Source organism: Ambystoma mexicanum, chromosome 2q (genome assembly GCF_040938575.1).
Source record: "Ambystoma mexicanum isolate Mex_15411 chromosome 2q, UKY_AmexF1_1, whole genome shotgun sequence".
Classification (NCBI taxonomy): Eukaryota; Metazoa; Chordata; class Amphibia; order Caudata; family Ambystomatidae; genus Ambystoma; species Ambystoma mexicanum.
This window is the reverse complement of record NC_090924.1, coordinates 15,883,364-15,904,727: the sequence shown is the minus strand read 5'-3', so window position 1 is coordinate 15,904,727 and position 21,364 is coordinate 15,883,364.

Here is a 21,364-nt window from a genome sequence, read left to right as displayed (position 1 = left end):
CACTAATTAGTGTATGATATTTATTGCAATGATCCTTGACACTTTTTTCGCAAAATTATAATAAGAATCCCTTGTGCACATATTTCATGAAAAGTACATACACATGTGATGTCATCAGTGATGTCATCAATGACATTTGTGATGTCATCTTTGATGTCGTGGGTGTTAGTCTTAGCAGTGCACGGTGGTGGCGCGAGTTATGGTTGCTTAGCTTACCATAACTGGTGAATTTCAGGGTTTTTTCGGTTTTACTTGGAACCATAACGTCTCTTTAACAAAGTTTTTTCACTGAATTTCATAGGTTTTTAGTAGCGCAACATAACCATAACGTCCCTTTAACAAAGTTTTTAGTAGCACAACTTCGCATTTGGTCTCCTGAAGGAACTTCACGTCGAGGCCCGTTCTACGAAACTCCCTGGCCACTAATTATCTTTACCTTCCCTAAGAAGGCCTCCCCGTTGAAGGCCTGAATATTCTGCCATTCTCACATTTTGGTGCACATATCCTTTCGTACCTCCTTGGGTGGCCCAGCCCAAAACTTCACCACTCCACTGCTGTATACCCTCATCCTAAAGAACACCCTGTTCCTACCGCCTTTCCCCGAACTCCTCCACTCCCTCCCCCTCAGAGGCATCCAACACCACCCGTTTAACATCACCAGGCCGAACTCGACCACCAGCGGGGACCGTCCACCCTCCGGTACCTCAATTGAACAACCTCATAACAATTGAGCCACCTACCCCACCCGAAACTTGGCCTTGTCGCCACAGATCCCTATCAAGACCCATAAGTCCTTTCACATAACGTCTAGTACCCTATCAGGGTACACACACCCTGGAGCTCTCACACAGCTTCCACATTTAATGATAAACCCCCCTCCTCCCATCATTCCCCACACCTCATTCATCAACAAAGTGTACCCGATGAGTTTCAGGAGTCGCCCACTGGCGAAGCATTCCTCCTCCTGTACTTTCTGGAACCTGGTACGTGCCTCAGTTTTGGGTCTTGAATGCGCCTCCATCTGTCATCGTCCAATCTTTCTCCCTGGTTCTGCTCACTTTTGGGTTCACCCAGCAACTCGTACATGCATCTGCAGATGTCTCTCTCCGTCCTCAACCTTTGTTTGTGCCCATCCATTTAAAATGTGAGGGAGACCAGAAATCCCCATCTATAGAGCACTCACTTTTCCTGTAGCCACTTTGTCAAGGGAATGCACATCATCTTCCTAGCCAGGGTCAGTGAGAATAGGTCTTGGAAGATGGTAACTCTCACTGTACCATAAGTGATGAGCCCTTCTGCTTTGTTTCTCCAAGATTTCTGTTTTGTCACTGTAGTTATGGAACCGGGCAAGGACCATCCTGGGGCCTCCAGCTGCCCCGCCTGCTCTATGTATCCTCTCGATCTTTGCCTCATCAATGGAGTCATCCTCGATTATCAGTTTCATAACTTCATGAACTGCAGAAACGAACTTAAAAAAGGGCATTGCTCATCTAGAGAGGAACCATTTTGATATCTGCAGAGTTTACATTTCCAAGCTTCCCCGGTTTCACAGCCTGCAGCGGTCAACTAGGCGGGATTGTAGTGTCAGTGGATAAATGTTATTGTAAGCCAACCAGTTCCTCTCAGAAAGGAGCCTGTATTTATGTCCCGCAAATCTTCAGGAGTTGAGTTAATGGCAAAATAATAATGTATGAAAACATATTTTGAACTAAAAAACAACTGAAAAAACAGGACATAAATAAAAGCAAAATGTGTTCATTAGTGTATACATTCAGAAAATAAACATTTGTGGGGAGTTCACATCAGGTTCCTAGTAGAGCATTTGGTGTACCAATGTGAAAGTAATGACACACACCTGAATTCCTATGTATTTGAGAGTGGTGCTCCTCTATGAATTGTTGACACGGTGTGCAGGTGTAGGTGCTTTGATCCTTGCTAAATGACAAGAGGATACCTGTGGTGAAATCATAGACAGCATATCACAGCTGTATGGATCGTGTATCAGATAAACTGGAGCCACATTAGTGATGAGATCTGTTAATGAGATGGCTATTTCTGTCAATAAAAATAGCAATTTGTACAAATGCCACTCTCAAGTACAGTGCCTCGCTTCCTGGGAAAACAATCTCCTCCGCCGCCATCTTCGTTCCCTTGAATCTCACTGTGTCTTCCACTGATACCTTAAAAAATCACTTCTTTTCACTTTTGCTTTCACCTAAATCGCCCTCTACCTCTTTCTCCATGAATCAAAATTCAACACCAAGAAAACCTTTCAGGTGTACTTGTGCTTTACAAAACTCCCTACTATAACATGTGTTTTAAAAAAGTGCAAAATCCTTAAAAAACCTTCAGTTGTAGGAACGCTATGCTTATATCACAAAATGTAAAAAGATTGAGATTCACGAGTGATGGTCATTAATGTAATCATAATTTACTGCTGCTATGCACAGGTCATGACATCATAAATGGCACCATCGTTGGCTTCACTCTTTACATCCCGAATTAAATTGTAGCATACATCATAATTATCAATATTCATGAATAATGGACCAAGGGCTTACTCTTAAAATGTGCCCAAGGCAGAATAAGGCAGAATATCCATGCATATAATACTTGCCGACTTGCCCCTTGAAACTCAATTAAACATGAGCCATTGAATGTCATTCTCAGAGACACAATATACATGAACATGTTGCTTGCCCATGATTTTAAGGCCACATGACCTATCTTTAGGTATTTTTGTATTGATAAATGTAACCACATCAGTACAGGATTTGTGGAATAAAAATGTCATTATCCATTAGGTGTTTATATTTAAATTCAATGAAAAAACGTTGTTAAAGGGATGTTATGGTTAAGTTGCGCTACTAAAAACCTATGAAATTCAGTGAAAAAACTTTGTTAAGGGGACGTTATGGTTCCAAGTAAAACCGAAAACCCCCTCTGCAATTCGCCAGTTATGGTAAGCTAAGCAACCATAACTCGCGCCCCCACCGTGCACTGCTAAGACTAACACCCAGGACATCAAAGATGACAACACAAATGTCATTGATGACATCACTGATAACATCACATGTGCATTTACCTTTCATGAAAAGTCTGTACAAGGGATTCTTATTGTAGTGTTAATACAAAAGTGTCAAGGATCATTGGAATAAATATCATGAGGTGCGTAGTGCATTAAGTAATGCATTAATCCAAATAGCATTGTATTATGATTTGTTTTCCAATATACTAAGGTACACATGTAGTAACATAGGCATAGTGTGCAGCAGACATGATGGAGATGCAATATTAATAACCTTGCATTGTTAAATACTAAAATTATAAATGCTTTCTTATTAGAGTCTTGCATACTGTGAAACATTTAATATGTACCTAATCAAACCCGCTTACTTACTGCACACAAAACACAGACAACAACACATACAAATAGAGCATATACAGGGAAAGTGAAGTAAACAAAAAAAAAACAGTATTACCCGACAATCTTCATAACCTAACTGATTATCTTCATGCACAGAAATGATTGCTCTGCTTCAAAGCTACTACTTCCCTATGCATAACTATCACATATTGTGACTAGACCCTAAGGAAAGTAGTGTAAGTGCAATGTGCACAAATATGAGCATATCCAGGGAAAGCACAGTAATAAAAAAATAACAGAACTATAAGGCAGTGTTGATAACCTTACTAATCATCTTCATACATAGAAAGCATTGCTGTCTTCCAAGTCTGTGTTTTCCCCTTTGTATATGTTTCATATGCTTTGAGTGGACCCTAAGTGAATTACTGTAAGAACATATTTGAAGTATAAGTCTACAAATAGAGTACTTTGTACCATAGTATAGTGTTTTTTTAGTTCCTGACTGTTACTGGCCTAGGTATATCAGTAAAGGAAGGAAAAAAGAGTGAGCCAGACATGTGATGTCATCAGTGATGTCATTAATGACATTTGTGATGTCATCTTTGATTTTCTGGGTGGTAATCTTAGCAGTTCACGGTGGGGGCACGAGTTATGGTTGCTTAGCTTACCATAACTGGCGAATTTCAGGGGTTTTTCGGTTTTACTTGGAACCATAACGTCCCTTTAACAAAGTTGTTTCACTGAATTGCATAGGTTTTTAGTAGCATAATTTAACCATAACGTCCCTTTAACAATGTTTTTTCATTGAATTTCATAGGTTTTTATTAGTGCAACTTAACCATAATGTCCCTTTAACAAAGTTGTTTCATTGAATTTCATAGGTTTTTACCAGTGCATGCTATTTTCCTACAACTTACTAATATCATACTTACCTAATATAGCAATATTTGTGTCCAAGTTCCAAAGTTTCACCTTAAAACTCTGCCTTTTCCCACCATCTGGAATAATTTTTAACACTTCTATACACTTCTTGCAACTATTTCAACTAGTTTTGCATCCGTAGACGTCTACAAACATCTGACTTCATAGCAGACATCCCTGACAGTGCCACATGACCATTAGCTGGCGCGCGGCATGATGATGTGTCTGAGAACCCGTCCACACTTCACAATAAGATCTCTGCTTGGCGGACAGTTCGGAACTGCATTTTCTACTGATCTTTGAACTTCCAACTTCAAAATTTCCCTTGCACAGTTCCAACACCTATTCCTACTCATCCATGAACAATCTAGTACACAGTACATACCTTTAGCAAAACTGCTATTTATCTTAAAATGGCATCAGCTAATGCCATCCCTCCTCCCCAAGAGCCACCACCACTGCTGTAATAAAGGAGCATGAGAAACAGTGCCCCCTAACTTAGAAATAACACACACGCAACTTTTTCCCTTGTCCACCTACCCCTCCATATTAATGTTTGGTTGCTCTTCCCTCAATTCCATCCCCACCTTTCGTTCTCAGCTCTCCTGCCAAATAAAATACATCCAAAAACAACAAACGACATATTCCTTTAGGAACAGCTTTCACAGTTAAAAAAAAGAGCTAAAAGAAAAATGTATAGACTCCATCTAGTTTATATTTCGCAGTAAAGTACATAGACTAAATAAGATTTTCCAACATTTCCATTTGCAATTTGTGTTATGCTAATGGGAATATTGTGGCGTTCATACTCTGTTCCAGGGACTGGAACAGTGGCTACCAGCCCAGAAGCCCAAGTTATCAGCCCAAACAAAGCAAGGGTGGATAACGAGGTCTCTGGACCATTATCCCCCCATTCCAGTCCCTGAAATGGGAGATGAAGGCCATTAGCATCCTAGGTTGCCAAAGCAGGAACCCGGGGTGCTAAAAAATAGGATTTTTCTTCCAACACCTGGGCGCCTGCAGTGTCCCGGTGTAGGAAGGAAAATCCTTTTCCAGGATGGCCATCATGGAAAGGCAAGGTGAGGGTTCCATACAGGGCCCCTCTTCGCTTTCCATAGCACCCTGCAGAAGGCAAAAAGAGAACCCTATGACCATATTACCACAAGCACATTTTTCTTCCCTTTCAAATAACTCCTCATTTCAAATAACTTTACCACAAAGCCAGTCTCAAGTGGACATGGCCACTTTAATCCTATGTTTTGTCCCTTGTGGTCATGGCCAATAGCTAGATTGTCTGAATCATGACCTTATTCCATGACCCGGACAATCTGCCCACTGCCCATGGCCACAGGCTACCCCTCAGTCACTAAAGGTATACTGCTATTTTTTGTAGCTACATTATGACACTTGTCAAATGATAAAACACTGGCACATTTGCAAAACCATGCTTGTAGGTCCTTGCCAATGTTCCTTACGCAAGTTTGCTGGAAATCCACCCATGTTTTATATTTTCAAAAGTGTCAAATGTATGCACATACAATCGTCATATAACCTAGCCCTACTTGACAAAATCCATTTAGACTTTACGAAAACATCTAAATCTAGATATATAATCTTTTTGCAAACTTTTGTGTAGATTTTTCAAATGGCACCACATTTATAAGCCTTTACATTATTTTGGGACCCCCCCTCTAATTTTGCCCCCTCTTCACAAAATCCTACCAAACTTCGGAAAAACATTCATATCTAAATGTATTATCAGTTTCCCAAATTAAGTGAGGATTCGTCAAATGGCACCTCATTTATAAGCCATTACATTATTTTAGGGCCCCCCTCTAATTTTGCCCCCTCAAGACAGAATCCCACCAAATTTTGCATACGCCCAGGAATATACATGCAAAATTTCATGTAGTTCCATTAAGTCGCGCCAGAGTTATAAACCATCCAAGAACTGCATTTCAGCAACCCTGTAATGCTAAGGTGTTCGCGAACTTTCACAGGACTGTTTGCGAACATCAGGACTGTTCGTGGACTTTCACGGCAAAAAACACCAGGTTTTTTTGCTTCTTACAGCCATATCCCATCCCATCCTCATCACGCCTCACCTCCCCAGAGATTATTTGATAAGTTTGACAAGTGGAATGCTGTGTTTTTTCATTTGTGTTTACCGCGATGTCCGCGGACAAGATGGCATTTCCAAAAATCTGATGCACTTCACGCTCCTCACCATCCAATCAGCGAACACGTTGCATGTCCGTGGACATGACGCAAGCCGATTAGCCAATCAGGAGATGACTGCGGATCGAACAGGGAAGTGTGTCCACGGACCGGACATAGATATCACTAATTTTTTGTGACCTACATTTTGGTCATTTTTTAAAAAACTACTGGGCGGATTTTCACCAAATTTACAAAAGCACGCTTTCGGGACCAAGCTGCTGCTCCTGCCGCAAATTTGGTGAAAATCCGTCCAGCGGTTTGAGCTGTAGGCGTGAGCAAAGTTTTTTCCCCATTCAGTCTATGGGAAAAAAATAAATTTTAGGACCCCCCTATAACTTTGCCCCCCCGACCAAACCTCACCAAACTTTGCAAAAAAATTCAAAGGGTGAGGATTCATCCAGGGAGAGCGAAGTTGTAAGCCGTCCAAAAAGTGCTCTTCCTATGTGATTAGCAACTTAACCCTAACTACACGGCCACTACTGTGGCCGCGTAATGCATCATCAGATACAAGCGGTACCAACATTCTTAGATTCAATACATTAACTTAGTTTAATTGGAGAGCATTGTAAAGGATCAACAAAAATCGAAAACTGCTGGGAAAGAATGCACCATGAGATGTCCATCCATGTGGACTGTAAAAGGACGGGAAATCTGACCTAGACTAGGGAACAGCTCAGGGATGAATGTGATTTCACCAAATTTACCTCACCTAAAGGTGAAATCTTTGAATTTCTTTTTCTTTAAATGTTTTATTTTTATTATGCAGGTGGAGAGCCCCGATTTCCCACTACCTCATCCTATCTCCTTACCCCACCCCATCTATATTTTAAAATGCACCCACTTACGCAACCAAATTGGAAGAAAAAACAATTACAAGATTTCTTATTAGGTGAAATTGTATTAGATGAAATGTAGGTATCCGGAGCTCAGTCTGTAAGGTCTCTGTAAAATGTGTACATGACCCATTTCCACACGAATAAGACCATGGCCCTCATTACAAGTCAGGCGGTGGACCATGGTGCTATTAGCACCATGGTCCATGCCGGATTCCGCCATGGTGGATGGTGGAATTACCGCCCCATTCCAAGGTGAGTGGGGCGGTAATTCCCCATTCACCATTTGCCCTTTCCCATTCCCATTTTTGCCCCATAGGGCATAATGGGGATGGGGAAGGCGCTAATTACGGCACCGTAAATTACAGTGCTGTAATTAGCACCAAGGTCGCGTAGCGCCTTGGACTTTAACGCCTGCAAAAAGCAGGCATTAAAGTGTGAATCAGGTGTTAAGGGTTAATGGCGCCGATGGCGCCGTTAAACCCTTAACGCCTGACTTGTAATGAGGGCCCATGACTTATTTTGGTTAAGAATATCAAAGGTCTTTTCAATCCTGGATACCAAACAGTAATTGAGAATGTGGTCTTCAATATGCATGTACGGGTTTTTAAAGATGCAGAGTTTATCCTTAGAACTATTGATAAAAAACGTGTCAAGATTTGCAGTGTGAGGAGTGTGTGCACATTGTGCTGCACCTGCTTAGCTTTCCCAGTACAGATTACACTAACCCCTGATTCATTCAGAACTCAGAAATGGGATTCCCATTTTCCCAAATTCCCATAAGCCTGATCTGAAAAGTCACAAGGGAATGTGCTAAGTGCATAGGAGGCATATCAGAGCCCTTCTTGCTTTGAAAGCCCCATACAAGCATGCACATGTACAGCATGAACTGTTAAGTATCAATGTGCACTCCTTTACAGAAAATAGAAAAGTAAAGCTATTGTTCAAGATAATGGATGGGGCTATTAAGGAATCTTCCCTCCAGTCCCCTATAAATGTACCAATGGGTGGAAGGCAAGAGTATATTAGGTTGCACCCCACTACCAAGTTGGGTTCTGAGTGTCAGTACAAAGATACATGCCGGGCACACATGTGCTCTCCCTTTGGCCATCAAAGCCATATATTTAGTAGAACTCTTACAAACAAGGATCAAACTCCACATTCTAGCAATGAAGGGAGCTTTCCTGTCTTTGGGCACACAACAGCCTAAATATTCCCCTTTGTGCCCCCAATGCGCAGCAGTGCCAAAATGAGGGACAGAAAGTGCTTCTAACTTCTTTATTTTGCTTCACTTTCTGCCCGACATTGGCAGAGTGTCCTTGCACATGCGCGAGCATGCCCCAGCCTTCTTGGATGTATTCGGCGTGACAAGGTCTGCTCATCACAGTGGGGTAACTGTGTCTGTGCTGCACACGAAATCTCTCGGGCGAAAACAAATTCCTGTTACTCACAGTTGGCCTCACATTTCTTCCATCAGTCTCACAGGCCTTGCAATACATCGCCTCAGTCTCGTAGACCTCTCCACGGGTGACCCACTCTCAGCTGCCGCCGTCTCGTCACTCTCAGATCTTTATAGACGAATGTCCTCTCCCTTCTTCTCTTCCTCAGGCTCCTTCTCTCCCTCTTGGTAGAGCCTGAACTGTGACACATTTCGTGTGATCACCCTGCTATGGACCGGGCTATCACCATAGGTCCCTTTATTTGTGTGATGACTAGATGACCACAATCAAATCTGGACTCTGATTTTCGTTCTTATTTTCGACACACGAGGACCTTGTCCCAGGTTGCGGCGTGGATGACTGTGCTCCCCACTTCCTGTTGGCATATCTTTTAATCTCAAGTTTCGTATTTGCATCCACCATTTGTAGCTTTGTATGGTCTGTCTCTCGGAGCTCTTCTCTGTAAGGCAGTCTTGTCTTCACCTTTCTTTGGAACACCAACTCTGAGGGGCAGCTTCCCGTTGTCCCATGTGGTGAGTTTTGGTATCCCCGAAGCATGCTGCACACTGCTTGGTTTAGTGATATCGGATTTAGCTTGTTTTGTTGCATTACTTTCTAATTTATTTTCCGGTGGCGTATGCCCATGCGGCATAAATCGAGCAAACTCCAGACTGATAAATGGAGGCCCATTGTCTGAATTCAGCATATCAGGAATACCTTACACAGAGACTATGATGTCTAATTCTGGCATTACAATGCTGGCTGACGTGGATGAGATCATCTGTACGAGGGGGAACTAGGAGAATTCATCCATTAGCACCATCCAGTGCTTTCCCCCAACAAACGGCCCAAAAAAGTCAACCGCAATGTGGGTGCATGGGGCCTCTGGCAATTTCCACATTCTGAATGGTTCCGGATTACTGGATTACTGGGCTTTGATATGCACTGGCACAGGTGGCATTTCTTTACAGTGTCTTATACCATTGATTCTATTCCTGGGAACCACATGGTGTTTCTTATCTGACGTTTAGTGGCAACCATCCCTCGATGCCCCTCATGTGCCAGGTCCACTACTTGCTGTCTCAGATCATGGTTATGATGATCCAACTCTCCCATGCATCGCAAGACCTTCAGCTGTGACTGACAGTTCATCTTTCACCTGTCTGGAAGCTTGCATTTCTTGCTTCCACGTCTCTTGGCTATCTTGTGCAGATCCTAGCTCACTGTCTCTCCATCTTCGCGACGTGATGAGCTTCTTCACCTTCTGCAGTATCTTGTCCCTCATGGTGTGGTCACTCACCACAGCCATCTTAAGTCTCAGGGGGTCCTTGCTGAGTGAGGAAATTGTTGTATTCCTCCGCCATGGATGGGTCACGGTCTTGTTTCACAAGCGTGTGCGGGACGTATTATATTCTTTCCCCGGTTTACGAATGATGGTGAAATTGAAGTCCTGCAGTCTCAACCCCACCTTTCGATCCTTTCGTTTTCCCAGTAAGAACATCTAAAAATGTTTGCATGCCAGACGACGGCCAACCCCCTTTTTTTCCGCCTGGAGTATTTTCGTTCGGCCTCTGTCAGACTTTTTGAAGCATATGCGACGATGGCCATGGGACTGTCCCTGCAGGGTTTGTGCTGTGCCAGGATTGCTCCCAGACCATCCGTGCTTGTATCCACTGCCAATTCAGTGCATTTAGCTAGGTCAAAATAGGCCATACATTTAGCAGACCCAATGTCTCTCTTGATCTGTGCGAATGCCGTTTTGCATGTTTGGACCCACTGAAATTCGTTCCCTTGCTTGGTGAGGTCTCTTAGTGGTACACTAATGGTAGAAAAGTAATTCAGGTATCTGCTGCAATAGCTAGCCATTCCCAGAAATGACTGTTCATCACTCACATCTTGAGGAGGCAAGATGTTTTCAATTGCAGTTACTTTCCCTGAATCCGGACTCATCCCCTCTTGCGAGAACACATGTCCAAAGAACTTAAGCTTAATTTTGTGAAATGTACACTTGTCAGCCTTTAACGTCAGGCTTGCTTGAGAGAGAGCTGTGCACACCTTATGTAGTGACCGATCATGTTGTACACGATCGAATCAAAAGACCAAAATATCATTGCTGTAGTTCAAACAATTCTTTATGTGCTGTATGACCTTCCTAATGCTCTGCTGGAAAATGTCAACCCCCGACGATTCCCAAAGCTTAGCCGCATATACCGAAATAGCCCTTTGTGTGGTGTGCAAAAGTGTTTATGTAGCATGATTGTTCATCTAGCTGTATATGGTAGTATGCTTCAAGTTCTGTGAATGCCTTAACTCTGTTGAGCATGCTAATCATGTCATCCAGATGAATGCCAGGGTATCTCTCTCATTGAATTGCTTTGTTGGCTTGGCGCATGGCCACGCATAGGCAAATCTTCTCGAAGGATACTTGCTTGGGTACTGCTACCACATGCGAGACCCACGGGGTGGGACCATAAGCAGGCTCTATGATCTCCTCCTTTAATCTCTTTCTCCACTTGCGGTTGCAGGTGAGTGGGTAGCCACCGGAGATGTTGCGCCACTGGAGGTCTTGACCCATCAGTGTGAAGGGTGACTGGTTTTCCCTTCAGGCACCCGATTCCTTTGAAGAGTTCCTGAAAATCATTGCATCACTGGGATTTCATGCTTCATCAAGTACATTACAGCAGCAATCTTCATTTTGAGGGCCTTGGGTAAGCCTAACAAGTTGTTTCCCAGCAATTCTCCTTGAAAAACATGCACCTCTGCCATTGCCAGTCTCCCTTTGTAGTTCAATTGTATCAAGAACTTTCCACGGTTCAGAATGAGCCCCTGGGCAGCCCACTGAAATACCTTCAGGTCCGATGGTTCCAATTCTGGCAGATGTGCCATCTTGCGATATTCTGAAATGCACATGATATTCAGTCTGGCTGCCATGTCAATGATAAACTTGGCAGGGTGTTGCCCTACTTTGATGTCGCTATCTCCTTCTGGGGCAGTCACCACATCATTCATCATATATGCATACTCATGATGACTTCTCTCTCTTGCTCTGGCAGGGGGCTAAAATGGCCGTCCGGTGATCTGGCGAATATGGCTGACTACATTTCTTCTTGCGTAGGTGTGTCTCCTTAGTCCTTGGGCACATGTGTTGTGCTCTGGTCAAGTCCCTCTAGGACCACCTCCTTGTACCCTGTTCAGTGGTGCATTACACACTCTCAGCATATGATTTTCCCGTCCGCATTTGGTGCACTTCTGTCCAAAAGCAGGGCATTGGATACCTACCCCTTGGGGAAAGGGCAGGTCACACCTACAACACTTTCCCGTCTCAGTGGGGTGTTGCCACTTTTGTTGCTCCTGCCACCTTGACTAATAAAATATGCTTGCTCTTTCAATGATCTCTTGCTGGCTTCCATCTGCGTAGCTTGTGAGTCTGCTCTTGCTTCCATCTGCGCCATTTTTACAATGGTGGCAAGGGGAAACGGTTCCTTGAGTAATTCTTTTCTGAATGTGGATGATAAGCACCCTCGGATGATCCTTAACCTGATGTCCTCATCATTTGAGTATTTATGAAAGTCACAATGAGTCACCAACTTGCGCAAATGCGTCCATGGACTCACCAGGCATTTGATAAATTGTGTTGAAAGTGTGCCTTTCATGGTCTATGTTGCACTGGGGATCAAAATATGTGCATAGGTCCTCCTTGAGCCCCTCCTATGTTTTGACTTCTTCAGGCGGAAATATGGGGATTAGATCTTCAACATCGTCACCAACCAAGTTGATAAGTAATCTCCTGGCAAACTTGTCTGGAACCTTTTCATCATAGGCGGCCGTGTAATTCTCGAATCTTCGTAGCCATCTCTCCCATATCTGTCCCAGGGTTGGTTGATCACCCATGCCAAAAGGGCCTGGTCGGCAAACTGCAGCTGCACTGGGCCCTTCCTCATCAGATGCATCACTTGTTCGCCTCTGACTGTCTCTTTCCTCACTCACCTACCTTTTGCTGCAATCAGGCACCCTCAATTGGACACATTTTTACTAGCTGTTGTATTTTCTCCCTTCTTTCTTTTCTCTATGCAAGGGGGTGTTGAAATCCCATCATCGTCACCAGTTTTTCTGTCTTTGGGCACACGATAGCCTAAATATCCCCCCTTTGTGCCCCCAACACGCAGCGGCGGTGAAAGGAGGGACACAGAACCAGGTTCTAACTTCTTTATTTCGCTTTCACTTTCTGCACGACGTAGCAGTTTCCTCATGCATGAACAAGCTTTATTGGATGTATTCGGCATGACGAGATCTGCTCATCATGCCGGGTTAACTGTGTCCATGCCAGACATAACAGGAGCCACTCCCCGTATACACAGCCCTCCTATCCAAACTAACTACCCAACCCATTTTTTCTACCTCCTACTGTCGGGACTACTCTAGGTAGTTTGTAAATATGGATATACCGACCTTAAGCTCTCATTAGTACCCGGGGGCATTACCGTAGGTGGTAATGGCCTGCCGGCTCGGCGGTTATTGCCACAATGTTAAAAATAATATGTCCTGTAGGCCCTGTCCCTGGATGGGTTACTACTCTTACCTCTCCACCTCTGAATATATGTCACAATTCTTAAAGGCACAGTTCAGCATCTTTTCCTCCCTCCAGTCGATCAATCAGTTCTCCTTGCTGGTCCTGATAGGAGGATTGGGCGGTACCCTGGGCCCCTCGGGTCTCGGCTCCCGGTCCCCGGTCGTCCTCCTTGGTCAGTCTCCAGGTTTTCTTTCTCCTAGGACGACAAAGGAAAAGCGGCAATACCTATTCGTAGACATTTTTCCACCACTATTAATGGTGTGGCAGACATATACATTTTAGACTTTAACATACCTAACATTTTACTTTTGAGATACAAGTTATCATTCAAAGACAGTGGCTTACAAGAGTATAATATTTTAGAGACTATATGTGGGATATTTTAGGGTTGGAACTGAATTAATCTGGAGCGGTCCCCTCTGGTATTGCAGAGGACTCCTCCAGTTTCTGCAAAGTGTGCCTGGGATGGCAACACTTCAACTGGTTTATGTGGACCCACTTGTCTTCCCCCTCTGCCAAACCGCCTTTGGGGATGCGGATCTTGTAGGCCACAGGGGAGATCTTGTCTATAATCTCAAAGGGTCCCTTCCATGTAGGCAAACATTTTCTCTGTTTGGCCTGGTTTCTTTGGAAATTGTATAGATAGACCCGATCACCCACCTTATATTCCTTTCGGGTAGTTTTTAAATCATAGTGGGTCTTCATTCTCTCGGCTGATCTTTCTAGATTCCGCTGAGCATAGGCAAAAGCATGCTGAAGGTGTTTCCTTAAATTCTCCACATACTCATGAGTTGTGGGGGCATTTATCAACGTTTGCTCTTGGGTTCTGTAGAGTAAATGCTGGGGAAGCACCATCTTGCGCCCGGTCTCAACTCAAATGGTGACATTTTGGTTGCAGATGAAGGGGTAGATCTGATGGCCATTAGGACCAGAGGTAATCGGATATCCCAACTTGTCCCAGAATCTGCCACAAACTTTTTTAAGATGCTCACAATTGTCCGGTTGTAACGTTCCACTGCTCCAGAAGAAGCTGGCCTATAAGCAATATGTAGCTTTCTTTTGACCCCCAGTATCTCCCACATCTTTGTCATTACTTCACTGGTGAAGTGGCTACCTCTGTCTGACTCAATCCTTTGAGGTAGACCAAAACGGGAAAAGATGTGGTTAATCATCAGGGCAGCTGCAGTTTCTGCCTTGCAATTTGGGGCTGGGAGACATTCCATCCACTTGGTAAACAAGCATGTCACCGTCAACATGTACTTATTCCCCCTAGCAGAGCGAATCACGGGGCCTACAAAGTCAATTTGCAAATCTGACCATGGGAGTGTCATTCCCCTCTTTTGGAGAGGTGCCCGGTGTGTGAGGGATGTTAGCTGAAATTGTGCACACACAAGACAACCCTTCAAATATTGGTTGAGGTCCTGGCCCATGTGTGGCCAGTATGCAACCTCTCTTAAGATTTCCAGTGTTGTGTGAAACCCCCTATGACCGGCGGTGGCCGCATCATGGGCGTGACTTAACATCAGGCTTCGGAATGAGGTAGGAACCACCCACTGATCATGGCCAGCTTGGGATTTCCTTACCAACAAACCGTCTTGGATTCGGAACATTTTTGGACATTTCATCAACACTCTTAGGTCCTCTTTCCCAATGTAATCGGTATCCATCAGGGGAAGTTCTCAGGGTCCTCAAGGTGTTGGTAAAGCTTACCAATAATTGGATCCCCCTTCTGAGCTGTAATTAAATCAGCATCAGGGGTCTCCTTACTCCATTGTGCAGTTGAAAGATCATTGGGAGCATTTGTCTGGGACCTAGTGATAGTGGTGACCTGGATTTCCCCCAACAGGGACTCTATTTCGATTAGATCCCCTTGGATGGCCCCGGTTTTGGCCAGCTGATCAGCTAAGTCATTTCCAGTTTTGTCTGGTCCCTCTACTTTGGAATGACCCTTGATCTTCTTCCAGTAGGTGCTCCACGAACCCGTTCTGTACATAATCCGAATCTGTGATTATGACCAGTTCGTGGAGTTGATGCTGGACAGCAGTGAGGATGGCCTGATGCACAGCCATCAATTCTGCCACCTGACTACTTCGGGGACCAATTTTGTATCCAGCGGAGGGTTCTGGAAACTCCTTCACCCAGGCATTCCCTACGCCGGCCACCAGTTCTTTCTCCCCGTTGTTGTCAACATGGTACGAGCATCCATCCACATAGACAGTGGGCATTCCCTCACACTTGTCTTCTTCAAAGATTTTGTGTGGGGAATTAAGGTATGCCTCCATGTTGTCCTTGATTTTTAGACTTTCGTCCTCGAGACAGCTTTCTCCGGCACCATCATGCAAGTCAGCCAGACCTTGCGCGAGGGCACTCTTCTTGTTTTGGCCATATCTGACCTCCACAGGAAAGCCTTGCATTGACAGAATCCAGGAAGTAATTCGGGAATTACTCACATTTCCGGCCCGGATTCTGTCACTTTGGAGATATTGCAGAGGCTGGTGTGGAGTCTCCACTATGATGTGTTCCCCCTGGATAAAACGGGCGGTAATTCTTCAATGCCCACACCGTTGCCAGGAGTGCCTTCTCACAATCATTGAATTTTTCCTCCACAGAGAATAAAGTTTTGCTCGCATAGGAGATTACTTTATTGACCTTGTCATGCTTTTGGTATAATACTGCCGTCAAGCACGTATTAGAGAACCCCGTCTCCAGGAAGAACTCCTTGTTTCTGACAGGGTAAGCTAGGCAAGGCGCTTGTGAGAGGCTTCTTTTGAGTTGTCTTACCGCCTCGGATTGTTCTGGACCCCATTCCCACTTGACCCCCCCCTTCAAGAGATGAATCAGGGGTCTAGTGATCTCTGCGAAGCCTTCAATGAACTTTCTGCTGTAATTAGTCAGTACAAGGAGGCTCCGTAGTTCCCGCAGAGTGGTGGGGTCTTTCAGTTTCTGGAGTGCTTCCACTTTCTTTTCTTGGGGACAGAGACCCTGAGGAGTAATCTCATGCCCCAAGAAATTAACACGGGTTCTACACCACTGTAGGAAAGTTTTGCTCCGGCGGCCCTCAACTGGGTCAGAAGATAACGGATCTCCGCTATGTGTTCCTCCACAGATTAACTTTTGATGAGGACATCATCTACATAAGCCAGGTTACCCCTTGCACCCAGGTCGGGCATGGTCTTGTGTAGGAAAATGTTGAATTCATTGCCGGAGTTGAGGTATCCGAAGGGAGTCCGGGTCCATGTGTACTGCTGGCCCTCAAAGGTAAAAGCCAGCTTGTATTGGTCCTCCCTACTGACAGGCACAGTCCAGTATCCATTGGTCAGGTCTATTGCAGTGAATACCTGTGACCCCTGGATCTGGGCCAGCCCTTGGTCAATGTAGGGCAGAGGCCATCGGGAAGTATGGACCCGTTTGTTGAGCTCCCTGAGGTCGGCGCAGAGTCTCCACTGGCAGTTTGGCTTCAATATTCCCAGCACTGGGTTATTGAAGGTGCTGTGAACTGGACGGATTATTCCCCGGGACTCCAGGTTCTTAATTATTTCAGTAAGGGACTCCATTGATGCGAGAGGCAAGCGATATTGCTTCACAAACACTGGAGTCATGCCAGGGTGCGTGGGGATTGTTGTTGTGTGGATGTCGGTGCGGCCACAGTCATATGAGTCTACCACAAAGAGATCTTGGAAATCCAAGAAAACTTGTTTCAACTTTTGCTTTTGTTCTAGAGTCACACAGGCATTAGCTAGGTTGACTCTCTCTTCTACCATCTGCCTGAAGCCTGGAAAGACTTCTGGTTTGGCTATCTCAGCGGCCTCCTCCAGCTGGGTGGAGAAGTCCGTGGTCAGAGTGCTGATTTGGACTGGAGGCCTCAGGTGGGAAAGGCAACCCTCATGGACCTGGAAAATTACCTCATTCCTCCTGAAGTCACAAGTCACATCTTCCTTGCCATAGGGGCAGGAAGTGTACAACAGGAAGTTCCCCCCATGCCGGGTAAAAATCCTGTCTGGTGTTGTATTGTCATCACAGTCACTGTCAAAACAGTCCTTGGGGATTGGTCCTAACAGTTCATTTCCTAAATCAATGGAAAAATGTCGGTCATCAACCGCCATTCCAATAATGGTGCCTGCGGCTAGAGTAATACTCTTTAAGTCGCTGTTATCCACCTCTATTAGAATGGTGTCATGTTCTATGTTGACTAATGGAGTTGGGTTTACCCCCAACACTTGCTATTGGAGAGAAGCGTTTAGATGTATGTAAGCATCAGGGTTTTTCAAATGTTGTCCTCTTTTAACTTTCACTTCCAGGCAGAATTGTCGGGTCCTTTCTGGGATGGTGACTTCCTCTTTAATCTGAATTTCAACTACATAAGGTAGCAATTGAGCTGACCTAAATGCTTTTTCTGGATCATCAAAGCCCATGGGATTATCTGCTAATCGGGACCAAGCTTTGAAGTTTATTAGGTCCAAACTAATGGCAAAGCGATTGAGAATGTCACTGCCTAAGTAAAAGGCGGCAGTGACGTCTCGCACGACCCAGCAATTATGGACTATGCTCTTGTTGCCAATGGAGATTTTTAGCATACACCTGCTTGGCAGGAGATGTTTGGAATTAGGTGCATCCAGGTCCATTTCCCATTTGTCTATCAGTTTGAATGTGGGAATGGCTGGATCTTTTGGGAGTTGGCGGAACATGGCTTCGCTGATGAAGCTCTTACCGTTGTTCACACACACTGGAGCGAGAACAGAGTCCTTCCCATCATTTAACTGAACAGGGATGAACAACTGCTCTCCAATTTGCTGAATATCAGCCGGGCTCTGAGCTGATTTCACATCTTTCTGGACTATAGGAGTGGGAGTGTCTGATTGTGGATTAGTAAAGAATTTCAGGGTGTTTCCTTCCAGTGTGGAATACCACCTTAAACTGGAAGGAAGGTTGATTTTCAGAAATAGAGAGGACCCCCCATCACCAGTCTGTTGTCCTACTGCGATTACTGTCACATCTGGAGTTTGGTTGTTCTGGAAGTGAAATTCTACTTGGTCAGATTTTTGTTCAACCATGTGGCAGGTGCCGTTTAAACTAACATGGTTGACACTCTGTTTTAATTTTATTGGTCGGCTAGTCTGGGTCCAGAGGACCTTGTTTACGCAATCTATTAGGGGTGACAACCTTCTCAGGAGGTCATTCCCTAGTAAACAAGGGGTGCCCTCTGGTGGGCTAATTTTCTGGTTTTGGACATGGCGAGAGGAGAGATTTGGGCGGAATTCTGTGGAGAGTCTTGGGAAACTGAAAGAAAAAGTTGGCAACTGGAGATCAGAGCCATTGTGGGTACGCCTGGTTCCGGTTCTGGGCCACCCCCCCCTTTTTGGAGACAGTCACCAGGATGGGTTTGAACCAGGGGATTTCGGTATTGTCGGTTCTGGGATGAGATGATGGGCGGCGGTAGCTCAGTCTCCACATCTCCCGAGTCTGAATTGGCATCCCTTGGGACCCATTTTTCCTTGGGAGGAGTTCCCCCATCTCTAAAGGAGAAGATCCTTTCCCCAGGATCCTCTGAGGATCCCTCTCCCTCAAATTGGAAGACCTGTACCTCCTCCACAAAGTGGCTCTGTTTGGGTCCTTTGTTTCTCCTACCCCCCTCTGCTCCTTGGGAGGCAGGCTTTCAGGGGCAGGAGATTTTGTTTCCGGTTCCTGGTTTTCCAGAGGCTGTTTACAAGTTGGGAAGGAAGCTTCCTCCAAGGCTTTACACCCTCCTTCCCCTTGTGCCTCCTCCCTGGGAGCCGGTGGGTTATCGGGGTGCTGCCCCCGTCATTGTTCTGGAGCACCAGGTCCAGAGTTTGGGGCATTCTGCGGTGGCATGCTCATCTGAGGGTTCTGTTGAGCCCTCAGTATGTGACCCAGATCTCGTGCCATATTTTGGACCTGGCGCTCAAGTTGTGAAACCCGCTCAGGCTGATACGGGGCTCTATTTTCTCCCCTGGGCTGATCCCGGGAAGTGTAGCTATCCCTTCTCTGGTAGTACCCCTGGTTGGGAAGATTTTGGTACCCCTCCACCCTTGGCCTCCCCTCTCCCGGATTAGGTTGTCTGGACTCAGGGAATTGGGGAAAGAAGGATGGATGATTTTGGGGCCGGAAATTGGGTGGATACCTGGGGAAAAAGTTCTGCCCAGGATTTGGAGAATTTCTGCCCTCCTGTGGGAAGTTGGGAGGGAAGTTCCCTGGGTTAGGTGCTTGGCTGGATCCCCCCCCTTGGGCTGGAGGAGTCCACACATAACCCAGGATTGGTCTGTTTCCCTTGTAGCGGGGACTTACATAGTCAGGGGAGCGGGGGACCCCATTTGTGGGACTACCTCCTCGACTCCCTGTCTGTGACTGGCCCGAGGGCCTTCTGGGCTGTGAATTATTTGGTGCAGGCAGGTTTTTAGGCCCCCCCATCTCCAAATCTAAAACAGGGGCAACCTTTACCTCTGCCACCTTGGCAGCAGCCGGGGTGCTGTTGGTTTTGGGGTTTTTCGGCGCGTTATTTTTATTTTTGATAGGCTTCTGCACCTCATAGATCCAGGTAGCCTGTTCAATGACCCAATCTAAAGATCTTTTCTCATGAAAATCTCTCACGAGCTGGGTCATTATATATTTAGGGAGAGCATGGAAAAATGTATTGACAAACTCTTTGCTGTCTGTGCGCACCCTTCTGGTGGTCTGCGCAAAAGCACGCTTTAATTCTTGCACAAACTCTTGTGGGGCCTGATCCTCCCCACATTGCAAATTGTAGGCTGCCTTGCGAGCCTCTTGGGGATTTCTGTGCACAGAAAAATGTTTCAAGATGGCCGCCCTGTATGTGGAGCACCTTGAATGATTTTGGTCCTCCAGCCCCGCAAAGAAACTGGAGTACTCTGGTGAGAAGGTCCACTTTACATATTGAATACAGCTTTGGCTGTCCTTCAAATGAAAAGTCTCCATCATTTGCTCATACAGCTCTAAGTGCTCCCAAACAGAATACTTGGCGTTCTTATGATAAGGCGTGATAACACTCCTTATTGCCTTTATTTGCTTCAATGGGTCCTTAAGCAAGGCCCTTTTTGCCTTATTGGCCTTTTTGGTTCGGGTAACTCTGGTCCATTCATCCTCTGACTCAGAGGCACTGCTCCCAGAGGTTCCTGTCTGATCTTCCAGGTTTTCCCGGATTCTGCGAGCCTGGGAATGGCTGGCAGAATGTGGGGACCTGGTCTCCTGTGTCCTGCGCCGTTCAGAGGAGTCTTCAGATTCCTCCTTGCTGCCAGGTTTTGATGGGTACCCCCCCCCACTGACCTAACTGGGCAGAAGTTTTCAGGATGCCCTTAATGGGCCTACTCTCCTGGGGTTCCCCACTAAATTGCACTGTGCTTGGGTGCCCATACCCGGATGCCCGCCCCTCCATTCCTGGGAGGTACTGGCCTATGAGCCCCATACTTCTGGTTGGATAGTAATCTGCCATCCCTGTGGCCCGGTGCTCATGTGCGCCAGGGGACATGGGGTTGGCAGAGTCCAGGGACTGAGAGATATGAAGGCCTCTGCTACTAGGGCTCCTGAGGTTATGCTCAGGAGTCTCCCTCTCCCAGCGAACCTGGTCTCTATCCGCCCCTGTTGCAATGCAAGAGCCTGCGCTTTCAGTTCCTCAGTTAAGGCCTTACTAGACTCTATCAGTCTCTCCTGCATCGCTACCTGTTGCTGGAGCCTATCATTGTGCTGACAGAGAGCCTCATTTTCTCTCTGTGCCTCCTGATTGGTCCTGGAGTACTGGGCCAGTCTCTGCTGCAGGAGGGTTACCTCCTGAGCTGTGTCCCTATTGGCCTGCTCCTTTCTTGCCAGAACATCCTCCACCCTCCTGGTGTGCTCTAACAAGTTCTGGTGTTCTTTTTGGAGGTCACCCAGTCCCTGGAGGGCCAGGTGATTTTCTTCCATTTTCCTTTTTAAGTGGCAGACTTCCTGGCCTAAGGTATCCCTTTCCTGACTAAGAGTCTGCATCTGTGCCGCCAGGTTGTCC